This window comes from Crotalus tigris, unplaced genomic scaffold, assembly GCF_016545835.1.
Source record: "Crotalus tigris isolate CLP2741 ecotype Arizona unplaced genomic scaffold, ASM1654583v1 scf7180000019785.270883, whole genome shotgun sequence".
Lineage (NCBI taxonomy): Eukaryota > Metazoa > Chordata > Lepidosauria > Squamata > Viperidae > Crotalus > Crotalus tigris.
This window is the reverse complement of record NW_024097707.1, coordinates 251207-264400: the sequence shown is the minus strand read 5'-3', so window position 1 is coordinate 264400 and position 13194 is coordinate 251207.

The window sequence follows — 13194 nt, the reverse complement described above, 5'->3', positions numbered from 1 at the left end:
GATTTCCATCTGTGGTCCGGTAGGGGGTGGGAGCTCCTGGATCAGTAAATGTCCCTGGGGTTGCAGGTTCCACGTCCCCCTCGGTGTCTCTCCCTTTGTGGCTCCAGGAACTGGGGCGGGCGTAGGGCTCAGGAATCTCCTCTCCTAGGGAGCTGAGAGTTCTCTTCATCAGGTCAATAGCTCTCTCTAGGATCCAGTCTGAGTACGGCATACAGCTTCCTCCCTCTTCACTTGCGTGCAGGGATTTCTCCATCTCCTGCTTCCATTCTGGTTGCTTGGTCCCCCGTCTCAGGGTCACTTTTCTTGATTCCTTTCCCCACTCGCTTTTCTTTCCAACGCCCATCGACCAGCTAGGCTTGTGGTCCTGTGTCTCCACCACTTCTTCTTCTGAGAAATCTGGCCTCTCGGATCCCAACATCTGGCAAGGTTCCAACTGGGTCAGCGGCTCTCTTTCCAGGGAGTTTTCTCCCTCTCTTGCTTCGTTGTCTGACATGGTAAATTTTTGCAAAATCCCCCGGCAAGGGTCTACCTTCCAGGTGGATTAATTTTGCAAGTCCTGTCTAATGTAAGGACCCACCCCACTTTGCATCTTAAGAAGACAGAACTCTTGGAATAGCTCTTCCAACAGGAATCCTTTATTAAGAGAAAATGGTTGCAGGCATGCTAGACAGGACTTGGGGTTCAAGCTCTCCCATTCAAGGTTTTAAGGGGTTCCCCAGTAGTCCCACCCAATCAACCCCCCTTCCAGTGATAGTTTCAAGTATCACAATTCCATCCCCTTTCTTCTTCCGTCTGGATGGAGACTTCAGATAACTACATGAAAGGCAATTACTCTTCTTTGATATGTTAAAGCTTAGAGGCCACAATAAACACACATTCAGTCCTTTGAAGTGTGCTGAAGGAAGTGAGGGCCATAAAGCCCCTTTGCTCTCCCCCTTTTCTCCCTCTTATGGCAGAATCCAGAGAAGGCAGAATTGGGAGTTTCTATGTTTGATAATTAAAGATGAAATATAATTGGATTCTGACAGTGGGTGTATAACAGTTAGATGTTTCAACCAAAACCCATGCAGTTCATCTTCACCTGGTGCTGACCAATTTTTGATTTTCTTTGCTCTTTTTTCTACCATTTTTGTTGTTATTACTAGTTCTTTCATTTCAACTTCTGTTTTATTTGCATCCACCTCTTTTAACCAAGCCGCATCCTTGTTGTATTTCTTTGGGTTATCCCATATCTGCTTCCAGAACTGCACTGTTTCTTCCTTGTCAGGTACTGACTGATTCCTTGCAGTTTCTCCATTGATGGATTGGTAGAAACGTTTCTGATTGGATTGAAATTGGAGGTTCTGCCTATAGTTTGCAATTCGAGCTTCATATCTACTGATTTTCCTGGCTATAGCTGTTATTTGTTGCTTTATTATTTCCAGTGCTTCCTTGATCTTCCTTGTTTCTAAGTGGTATTTCTTGATTAGGTATTCTTTGGTCTTCTTGTTCTTCAGCTTCTTTTCTTTCATCTGTTCTAGCTTGCTTGCATGTGATCTTAACTTGCTGATCTTATTTTCTAGTCTAACCTTCCATTTTTCTGGTGCACTGTTTGTTTGTTTTTCTTTTTGTTGATTTTGCATCCCAGGTATTCTGTTATAACTGCAGCTGTGCTGTACATTAGTTGGTTTGTTTCTTGCAGTGAATTGGTGCTTATACTTGATATTGCAGTATTTGCATCTTTTAATGCTTGTGCTAGCTGTTTCTTTGGAACAAGCTTCAATGCAGGTAGCCTTATTCTGTTTTTTTTGTGCTGTTCTAGATGCTCATTTATTCTTTGTTTCAATTCTTTTATTTCTTTAGTTAGAGGGTTTTGTTCTTCCTGAGGTAGAGGTGCCTGGTTTCCAAATGAGAACAGTTGTATATCTCTGCTGGATTCCTTCACTGCCAACTCCCCCTGGTTTGCCTCTACATTCTGAATTACTTCTGGTAAGGCTTTGATTTCTTTGCCCTGGGTAAACTTTTGCAGTTCGTCCAATTCTGTTTCTGTAAATACTTTATTTCGTGTTATAAATCGGCGTTGATCTGCTAGTCTCTGTTCTGTTATTTCTGATTCTGGATGTTGTTCTTTCCACAACTGATGCATTCGTTTTAGATATCCTCTTCTTGCTGGACTTGATCTGTAGTAACAGATCATTATTTCTTTGTTTTCCATCACTGTGTATCTGCGACGGGTAAACATCTTTTCTTCCAGTAGTTCTGCAGCTGCTGCCCCTGGTTGCTCAGCCAACAGTCCTGAGTCCTGTAACCCATTTTTCACCAGATATCCAGGAACTCCGATATCTAGCGCGGACCTTGTTAACCCGGGCGACGTCCGAGCCGGTATGGCATTCTGCAATTTACGTCTCACCATATTTTTTATGAGAGAGACACTCTTTGTCTGACTCCTCTGATGAGACCTGTCCAGTATGGTTGAACCTCTGGCATAGCTCTCATCTTCCTCAGAGTACACAAGCCCCACAACCACGTCAAGGTAGTGCCTCACTGGGGGTTATTATTATTATTATTATTATTATTATTATTATTATTATTATTATTATTTTCCAAAAGGCAACTGGACTTTATTTTTTTCTTTGAAAATATTTCGCTTCTCATCTAAGAAGCCTCTTTAGTTCTTCAAGCAGCCATAACCTGGATGACTGACAGTCTCCATAGACATATCAGTTAGTAGTTTTTCTTGATGTTGAACATTGATTTCATTAATAGCAAGAATGATAAATAGCAATGGAGCAGGAGAAAGGTTGTTTTAAAGAGCACTGCAGGTGGACCCCAATGAAAAAGTAGTTGCATCATGTTGTTATTATGTGGGAAGGATATCAGGGAGGGTAATAATATTTTGTGAGCCTAATATAAGAATATGTCTTATATTATAATACTAAGAAAACTCTACGGGTGACTGCTGAAAGTTAAAACTAACTCTAGCATTGACTTTAGCACCTATGCACAAATGTAAGTGTGCAATCTGAAGATAAGTTAGTTATCTCAAAGAGATTTCCTTTTTATTCCAACAGATTTTTGTGCTAAAATAATAAGACTTATTAGTTTTTATCATGTGTGCTGTACAAAGTAGTTTGTCAAGTCATAAATTCAGAAATCTAATTTGCAGTGAGATATTTCCAGGCATCATTATAAAAAGAGATTATATAATTGCAGAAAGTACAAACTAAAGTGGGAAAATTATACAAGCATTCAAGGATCTAATTTTCTCAAAAAAGGTGAGACAAATTAGACTTGTATTCGCTAGGAGGAATAAAATCATATGGGAATGTGGCAAATTCATTACAAGAACAAAGAATAAAAATAGTAACTTAATTATATACATATATGTGTGTGTGTGTATTCTGCATACTACATTAATACTTGAAAATTTTTCAATGTAATATTCCTTTGCAACTTTTTCATCTAAAAATAGGGTTCATTAATTTGTCAGTTTTTATTTAAAAAATGTGTGTTATTCTACCAATAAAGTAGCAGAGCAAATAAAAAATGTTGTTTGGCTAGATAAAACCACAGGAATCTACCTTATACAGACTACCTACTTTTATTCACACTAACTGACAGTTACACTTCAGAGTTGAATGGTTTTTATTCCTAATGTGGAGAAGCCAGTATTAAATATAAGTTCTTCTATATGAAAAACATCTGTTATACTTCTAAGTCCCTTCCATTAAATTATGATTTTAGCTATGAAATCCATACTATCTTGAACCAAAAGAAAAGCTTTTGTCATACTTGTGACCTACTGTCCTATCCACAATTAAAATCCTTGCTGGAATTACTAAATTGTGGCAATATGTAGTCAACTAAGTCAAGACATATCAAGAATGTAGAACACAGAATGTACAATTGTTGAAGGTCAAATTATAGAAGTGAAACTGAAACTGAATTCAAGTATGAAGAACATAGATATCAGAGCAAAAAAAATCCCTAAAAATAGCATTCAAAAGCACAATTATAAAAATAATCCAACATTTTAAAAGAACGAAAGAATCAAGATAATTTAATACAAGACTTTGAGGGCAGTGGCCATCAACCAATTACCATCAACTTTTATGACAGTTCTGATTTAAGACTACCATACCACATAATAATATGCTACTTGCTAAACTTGAAGTGAGGCAATCCAGGAGTCTCAATTGGTCTAAGGCAGTGTTTCTCAACCTTGACAATTTTAAGGCATGTGGACTTCAACTCCCAGAATTCCACAGCCAGCATTGCTGGCTGTGGAATTCTGGGAGTTGAAGTCCACATGCCTTAAAATTGTCAAGGTTGAGAAACACTGGTCTAAGGTGAACACTAAGAAAACTTTTCGCTTCATGAACTCTGAGAAAGCCCAGTACTGGGTGAAAATAGTTTTCATATCTGTTCAAGACCCAACAGAATTCTTACCAGATTTGCCAGTCTGGATCACACATTAAGAAACTTTTTAACTGATAACTTGCGAGGTAGAAACCAACACTTTAGAAAGATCTAATTGATTTTACTTTTATTGCACTCACTCAAGAAAGATTCTAAAAGTAGCTATGAATTTGATTCAAAGAAACCCCAGAGCAAATGACACACTAAGATGTTAAAGTTTAGATGCAATGATAAGAAACTAACAGCATCCAAGGGACTCAACACACAGCTGCATTTTGGTCTGAGCTGAAAAGTCAGCACAGGGTCCAACACTGTCATATTTTGGAACATCTTTATACTAATGCATTTTCAAGCAGGATCATTTAGGAAAGATGACTACTGAGTTTCTGAATCCTGATAATTTCTCTTCTTAGCCATCAGTGTCGGCAATACAAATTAAACACATTATTCAGTCACTGAATTCCAGTAGGACACCTGGTGAAGACTTCTTACCTCCAGAACTTTTCAATACACACATTGACTGGTGGACTCCATTATTGGCAAGGCTGTTTACTTGTATAATCAACACTGGACAATAGTGCAACAGGGTGGGAATTCTCTCTCATTGTTCTCATGCACAAAATATGAGACAAAGAAGATTGTAAAATTACAGAATCATGAGACTTATTGATACTGCAAATAAGATGTATTGAAACATCTCTTGAGAAAAAAAGAGAATCAAAAAGAATACGTTCATGGAAGAATAGACTCAATTCAAAGCTGGGCATTGCACAATAGAAAACTGCTTCATTCTGCACCTTCTTATTACTAAATATGCAATAGATTATAAGCACCTGTTTATATCCTGCATAGAAAAATTCAAAGAAGTAATGCAAGAGTGGAAGATGTATAGAGACCTGGCCACAGATCTTAGAGCAGCATTTGACTCCATAAAGAGTGACCCTTTATGAAAGAAACTGGCCAAGCTAAAGATAGGACCCAGACTTCTATACCTGGCAAAGACCTTCTATACAACATGTGCCTGAAAGAAACAAAATCAAGCATGCTTCTTTTTCCCAGATCTATTCTGGAACTGACAGGAATATATCAGCACCAGCAGTAATAGCTGAAATAGTACCCACTCCATTTATAGTCTAAAATAAAGTGTTCAACTACCGGTAGATTCTCCCAATGGAACCCGACAGACTATTAAAAATGTGCTTGAAGAACATATGGACACTTCAATCCATCACATGGATAAATCAACTTCCCCAAATCATTTCACAGCTTGGCTCCTTAACACAATACTTGTTCTCAGCCAGATTTGAAACCAAGGTAACATTGAAACAAAGAGTATTGGATGTTAACTTCCAAGCTGATATTGAAGTCACTTGCAAATACCAGGTCATTGAAATGGCTGGCCAAGAATACAATGTCTTTTCAAACAGAAAAAATACCTGATAACGGGAATGAGTCAATGCTATGCAATCCTTACCAGAACGATATTTGAGTAGCTAGATTCCATAATTAAATACAGATGATTCCATCACATGCCATATTCTGAGAATGTGTTTTTTGAAGCACCAGAAAAAGAAGACATTTCATATATCCTGTTTAAATGTCAATTATATGCACCAGCAAAGTCTCAGTATTTACAGATTCTACTTGACAGAATCATATATTGGGACTGTAACAAAAGATTATTTTATTTCCTATGCATATGTGGTCATTAGAGATGTTAAGTTTATATTTAGGGTTGCTCAAATAAGAACACATTTTATAGAACACATTAGGGTTGCATGTAAAGGTGATGAATTAACCTAACACATACTGTTTTGTATTTTAATATTCATCTTATTTTATGTCTCTCCATTCTATTTTATATTATAGTATTTTATCTCACTGTTTTATCTTTACTTTTTCTTACCTTATTATATTTTATTTTATCTATTTAGCTATACGTTATCTTATTTCATTTTATTGTATCATATTGTAGCTGATGCACACTCCTTTGATTTGATCAACTGATTTACCAATAATAACAGTAATATAAGTTTTTTTTAAAACTAGAGATGGACAAGTATTTGGCAAAAAAATATATATGAGGGCCAGCCTATTAAATCAAACACAGTGCAGTGCAATGCAGTAAATGCCTCTGCAATTTTCAGAGATTTAAGGCAAAATTTCAAAGTAACCCACTTTTCTTTAAAGAAAATTAAATTATGACATGAAGACATTCCAGATCTCATGAAGTGCTAGGATAAAGATGTGATAAATCAACATTTATTGAGGGAAGTCATCTTTCCTAAATGAATTTGTTGCTCCTAATAGCCTTTAGTTATATTCAAACCATGTCTAAAGCACAATATAGTTGAAACAGTTCTGCTATATATCATGATTGAAGCATAGGAACACATTTCAACACTACATTCACTTTCAAAATACAGAATCTCTGAATAAACTTCACATGTTTGATGTTCCTGCAACTATGATATTTCTGTTACTCCATAATACTTTCTATATTTCTGTTCACTGGTTACAAATTGCATTAGATCTCTCTCTTTCCTGTAATATCTGTGGGGCTTTTCTTCTAATATCTGTGGTAACTCTCTTAGCATTTCTAAAATCTGATATAGGGCTCTGCAAAGATTCATTTTGCAGGTTTATTTGAAAGGGATTTAGTCTACTCCATCCTTCAGATTGTAGGTTCAAGCAAATGTACTGTATTAATCTGAAGTATAAATTAAATCTAACAGTTATTTTGGCAATTCAATAGACCTTGGGGGATATGCATACTCTTTTTTAATCAAATCAACTGGTTAAAAAAAATGGGGCACTGAATTAGGCTATATGTGCCTCATATTGTTTTGTATCTTCATTCCTTCATGGAGTATTGTGGGTAATAGAATTTATGTTCAGTGGTTCATTGTGACCTTAGCATTGTACATATGCTGATCCTGCCCAACCTCCATTTATTGCTGGAGATGTTCAGTATAGACCTAAAATGGTTCCACTCATATCTGTAGGCCCATTACTAAATAATATAGCTGTGTTTTCTATTCAGCCCATTCTTCTTGTATTTTAAGAAATCCTATATAATTCTAACCTTTCCTTCTTTCTGTTTAATATCTATAGACTTCCTTCCCCCATGATATGAAGTATACTGTCATCAGTTTGCTGATGTTGCTCATCTATTATTTGCCTTTCCATCTGAATTAATGGGGGAATTCCTTTTTTGTTTCTTGGAAATAATGATGGATAAGGTCCAATAAACTGAAACAGATAAGAAAGAGGTGCTATGAACAGACAGCTTTCAGAAACCGGAAGTTTTTAAAAATGCACTTTCTATGAAGGAATAGGTACATAATTTGAGAGCTCTCCTCCATTTTAAAATTATAATACAAGTGGCCCTGGTGAAAAGAAGACTGTATGCTCAGCATTGACTACTTTTCAACTAGATCAGGGGTGTCAAACTGCCGGCCCGCAGGCCAGATGCATCATGCTGAAACTGCATCCTCCCCAGCTCCAGCAATGGGGAAAAAGTCACGATATGTTGTAACATGTCATGTGATGTGGTGAATTTGACACCCCTTAACTAGGTCCTTCTTGGATCAGGATATATAGCTTTAGTGATCAAAGGTTTAGTAATCTCAGAATTAAATTACTGAAGGTGCTGTATATGTGGTTACCCTTGAAAATATTAGGGAAACTACAAATGATACAGAATGCTTCTTAAATGAAATGCTGTCTGGCTGCCAGTGAGCTGGTGGACACAATTAAGAGTGCTGACACTAATCTATACAAAAATCTTTGGGATAGAAATATTTGAAATATTGCCTTCATCAGTATTACACAAGCCATATGCTAAGATAAATTAGGAAAATTATGTTTCTGGTCTCATGATTTAGTAATTAGGATAAATACATTTTGGTGGTGATATTCATATTAATAGTTGTGATAACTTTTTTTTAAAAAAACGTGATTAATATTGATAACATTAATTCTCCTTCAAAATGAGTTCAGATCATAATAGTTTCATGAATACCTATGTATACTACCTGGAAACAATACAAAGGTGCTTTTCCTTTGTGGCATTCTTTTTTTTTTTTCAGAAATGAGACCTAATGTGACCCAACCCTAATCCTACTATAAACAAGGACAACTGTCAACTGCTGAGACTTTTTTTGTATAACATTATTCAATTATGTAGCATTCCTTTCTTTTTTAAAAATATAACCATTACCGAGGTGGAAAAAACACATGGATTTGATTTTGCATTTTTTGTAGCAATGTATTAATTAAAATCAGTTTGTTCTCCAAAATATCTCTTGCTCAAACTATTTTCTTGCTCAAACTATTTTCAGCTTGAACTTAATACCCCATTCTGTCAAGTATTTGAAAGAAGCCTGAAGTATTTTGTTCTATTTTTCTTTGATTGCTGTAGACTCTATATTCAGTGCAAATGAAATTTCTACAGAAAATTTCTCAATTAGCAGTGGCTTGAGCAATAATGATTCTATCAGACCTAAACCATGTATTGTGCACTTATTCTTAAATTGTGCTTTCAGCCTGAAATTAATACTATTTCATTATAACCATCTGCTGTCTTCCAAGCTGCAATTCAGTTAGTCATGTTGATAAATTGTAAGTTCACATGCTGATACTGTGTGTCTTCCCCAGTCCTCTTTGATCCATCCAAACTATACTACTAATTTATCAAGTGAGCCATTTGGGCTAAAGCCTTTGTCCTAATTCTAAAAACTCTTTGTAAACTACTCAGATCTCTGAAAAAGTAATGTTTCTCTGTTATTGACAGAGAAAGAGAAAGCAATATGGTATCAAAGCTCTAAAAATGAGTTATCAGAAAGAGTAATAGGCAATAGGAAATTATAGAGAGAGAAACAAAAATGACAGAAAAAGAGCTTTTGAGTGAGCCAACTTTTAGCTCCTGGACCCAATACAATTGGAATTGTTTATTCAATTTGCATGGCTGTCTATCTCAACAAGTGAATCTGGGTGGCAAAAAAACTTAAAATAAATTAAAAACAATTCCAATCACAAATATAAACAATTAAAATAACAGCAGACAAGGAAGATATCACAATCAATAGTCACTAGCACAGCCAGGAGATGGGACTCCTCACACGCTGGGGGTGCCAGGCAAGGCAGAGAAGCAGGTCTTTAAGGCCTTATGAAAGGCCTGTAGGGTTGGTGCCATCACAACCTCTAGAGAGAGAATGTTTCATAAAGCAGGTGCTGCAAAACATAAGGCATTCCTTGGCTGACAAGATTTGGTTTGACTTCATTCAATTCATTTATTCATATGATTGCCCACTTACTATGTGACTCAATCACATATATCTGTGTGACATTCTTGTTTGGAGCTGTTCCAAAACAGAAAATGATGGCATTAAGAGAAGGAATAAAGGTAATAGAATAGATAGAATCAGAAAGGTAGATACAACTTGTAGGACTTTGTGATCAAAGGTTGCTAGGAAGTTGTTGCTTACTGTTAAGGATCAGCAGGAAGTAGGATCTTTGGAGCTTCTAGATCAGAAGTCCCCAACCTTTTGGGTACCAGGGACCAGTTCCGTGGAGATAGGTTTTTCCATGGACCAGAGGGTGCATGGTTTTGTGTGCTGCCTGCATCCTTCAGATGGGGCTTTCCTTGTTTGTGCGGACCAGTTGCTGGCATGCCGTGGCCCAGTACTGGTCCATGGAGCAGAGGTTGGGGATCCCTATTCTTGATAGATTAACAAAAGAAACTGCTTTTAGGCAGAGTTGAAACAGAATTAGAGATCTCTAGACAAGTTGGTCTCAGGAATAAAGTCAAAGAAATGAAACTCGGAAGAATTACTGTAGGAAAGCACAAGAGGGAATGGGCTGCAAGTACAGGTCTTCCAAAGGTTAATGCATAGAGAAAAGGTGTGAGGTAGGATTCCAGTTTAACAGGGATGTCACATTTAGGAAAAGGGAGAAAGATAGTCTATAACAGAGCAGATCAAGAAGATAATAAGTTAAAAACCTCTCAAACAATCAGAACCAGAAGGGAAAAAAATAGAAAGATTTTCACTTCACTGTTCTGCTTAGTGAGAGATCTTTCTCTGCACCAAACTGGAACAGTTCTGAGGATTATCAAATGGTAACATTTCTGCCAATGAAAGGAGGATGTCAGGATCAGCAGCCAAGAAAACACCCATGGATTTTGTCTGATGAAGAACTGAGGCTTAAAAAGCCAAGAGGGGAAACATATTGGATCTGATGGAATATGATGAAAGAGATCCAATCCAGTAGAAACAATTAGATCAGAGAATGAGAAAAATGGCTAAAAGAGACTTCTGCAGATCAAACTACATATTGCTTTAAGAGCATTTTGCAAAGGGAGAGAGGACAATTTAGTTTCTTTGATAAGTATTGTGCCTTTAAGTCTTATTCAATCTGCAGTTGACATTTCAAGGCGATGCTAGAAAGGGAGTATATGAATGAAAAAGAAATGATTTTCAACAAATTCTGTATATAAAATAAGAGGATTCATTCCATTTAATTCAATTCAGTCCATTGTGTTTTTTTAGAATTAGTCTGATACCTGCATAGTACTGGCTATATATCTGCATGTCTATTCTTTCTTACTGATAGTAGCAAAGCTACTACTTTACGATTGCTTTTAACTAGAGGGTTGTTGTTTACTGGATTTCTTAAGGCAAGGTTAGAAAATTATCCTTGCTGGAGGCAGAGCATGATAAGGTTTGTTTAGATAAAATTCAAGGAAACTGGAGTCTGTTGATCTTGAAAAGACGGGTTTCCTGATACTAGGACAGCACTTATTTTATTATCGTGGTTACAATTTCTTATAAATGGCTTCCAAAACTTGTCTCTCAGGGTTGGTATACACAATTTCTGTCAATGTAAGACCTACACAAGACCTTAAATAAAAGGAAGGGCTACACCCTAAGGATGTGTAGAACCAGGATGCATTTTGAGAGAAAGAAGTATGAATTTTAAAAAGTGATCTGTAAGGTATTCATTTTGTCCCTTAACATTCCACCAAACTTTTGCAAATGCAAAAAAGCGTTCAAATGTTTGACCGCACTAACTATGGGAGGTCATAAAGCAGTGCTTCTTAACCTTGGCAACTTAAACATATGTAAACTTCCAGAATTTACCTATCAAGATTGAAAAACACTGCCATAAAGGAATGCTGTTGGGCCAAATGTGACCTCCAATTGCACTGTGTAGAACCTTTCTCTATGATTCTCTTAACAAATAAGACAGATGATCTTCCCCTTATAATAAGTCCTTCATAATCAGTATCTGGCATTTGGGTGTGTGACTGAAGTCTAATGCAGCATTAGTTGATGAGTTAATCCATTGTGGAGGAAGTAAGATTTATTCTCTGGTCCTATAATGTATCCAGAATGCAAAATACTGTAACTGGATTAATATATTCACAAGACCAATGGCTGCTGGGTCTTTTTTTCAGTTTAGTTTAGTTTTGTGAAAGACCTAAATTCACTCATTTCAATATTAAAAATAATTTTATTTTTTTTCTTGGAAACCATTTGGAACAAAACTAAAAAAACCCCAGTATTACTACTTGCAAAAGGATTGCAAGACTTGATTAGCCCTAGATTTAGATATCAATGTTTATTTTTAGTGATAGTTCACTAGTTCCAGTTATGACAAAATGACATTTTGAAAGGTATTATTCTTAAGTGGAAAATTATGCTTCTGTCTCAATTAAGGATGCCAACTATTTACATAAGCAGGATATGTACATAATATCTGGAGTGTCTTGCTTGCAAGAGATATTCATCCATTGTTTACTTAAGCATAGTTTATTTAATAACCCCAGTTATCTGGTTTATTGTGTAGATTGGGCACAGCCTCAGGTAATTGTTAGCATCTTTTTCAAACTAAGCAATTATAACAGAAAGACAATGGGGAATCCTCAGTTTTGGATGGGTAAGAACAAATGCATTTTGTTGGTTTTAAGGGAGTTGGCCATTAAATGAAGACACACACAGAGAGAGAGAGAGAGAGAGAGAGAGAGAGAAAGAGAGAGTACTAAGCATAATAATATGTCTCTTTCTTGATGAGAAGCCACTTAGTTGGTTCAATGTCTTTTTTTTTTTTTTTTTTTTGGTGACAAATAAAGAATATGCTGTTTTAATCACAGCAAGTTGCCTGTGGCATGTACAGTAAATATTTAACTTTTGTATAATTTTTCCTGCCAAAGGATTTCAGCATAATTTTCAAGAAAAAAATAAATTATAATTAAAAACAATAAACTTAGATAAACACAAAAATTAAACAATAAATATACAGCTAAGCTCAATAACCACAACAACACTAAAACTGAAAATAACAGGGATTCTAAAAGGCTATTTTCTCCAGAACTGATTTTTTATCTCTTTTTTTTCTGAGATAAGATAAACCAGAAGCCACCAGCATGTCCCTGGGAAGAATATTCCATAACTAAGATACTTTCATGAAGAAGACTCAAGACTGGAAGCTGAACCCATACACTAAGATCTTCCCAGATGATCTTAATCATGGATTGGAGACTATCATGGGCCCATATATAGTTTTAAATCATTTCCCCCAGTAAATAAATGAACAATTATAATGTTTTTGATTCATTTATTTAAATTTGTGTTTATTTAATTCAAGGACATGTGTAGAGAATGGATCAGGTTTTAGGCTGTATTTATACAGAGTTATTTAAAATTCAAAAAGATTCACAAACTTTTAAGCATCACTCTTTGTGTGTAAAATGTGTCAATATGATCAACTTGCAAAGCAATAATGGAGAAAATC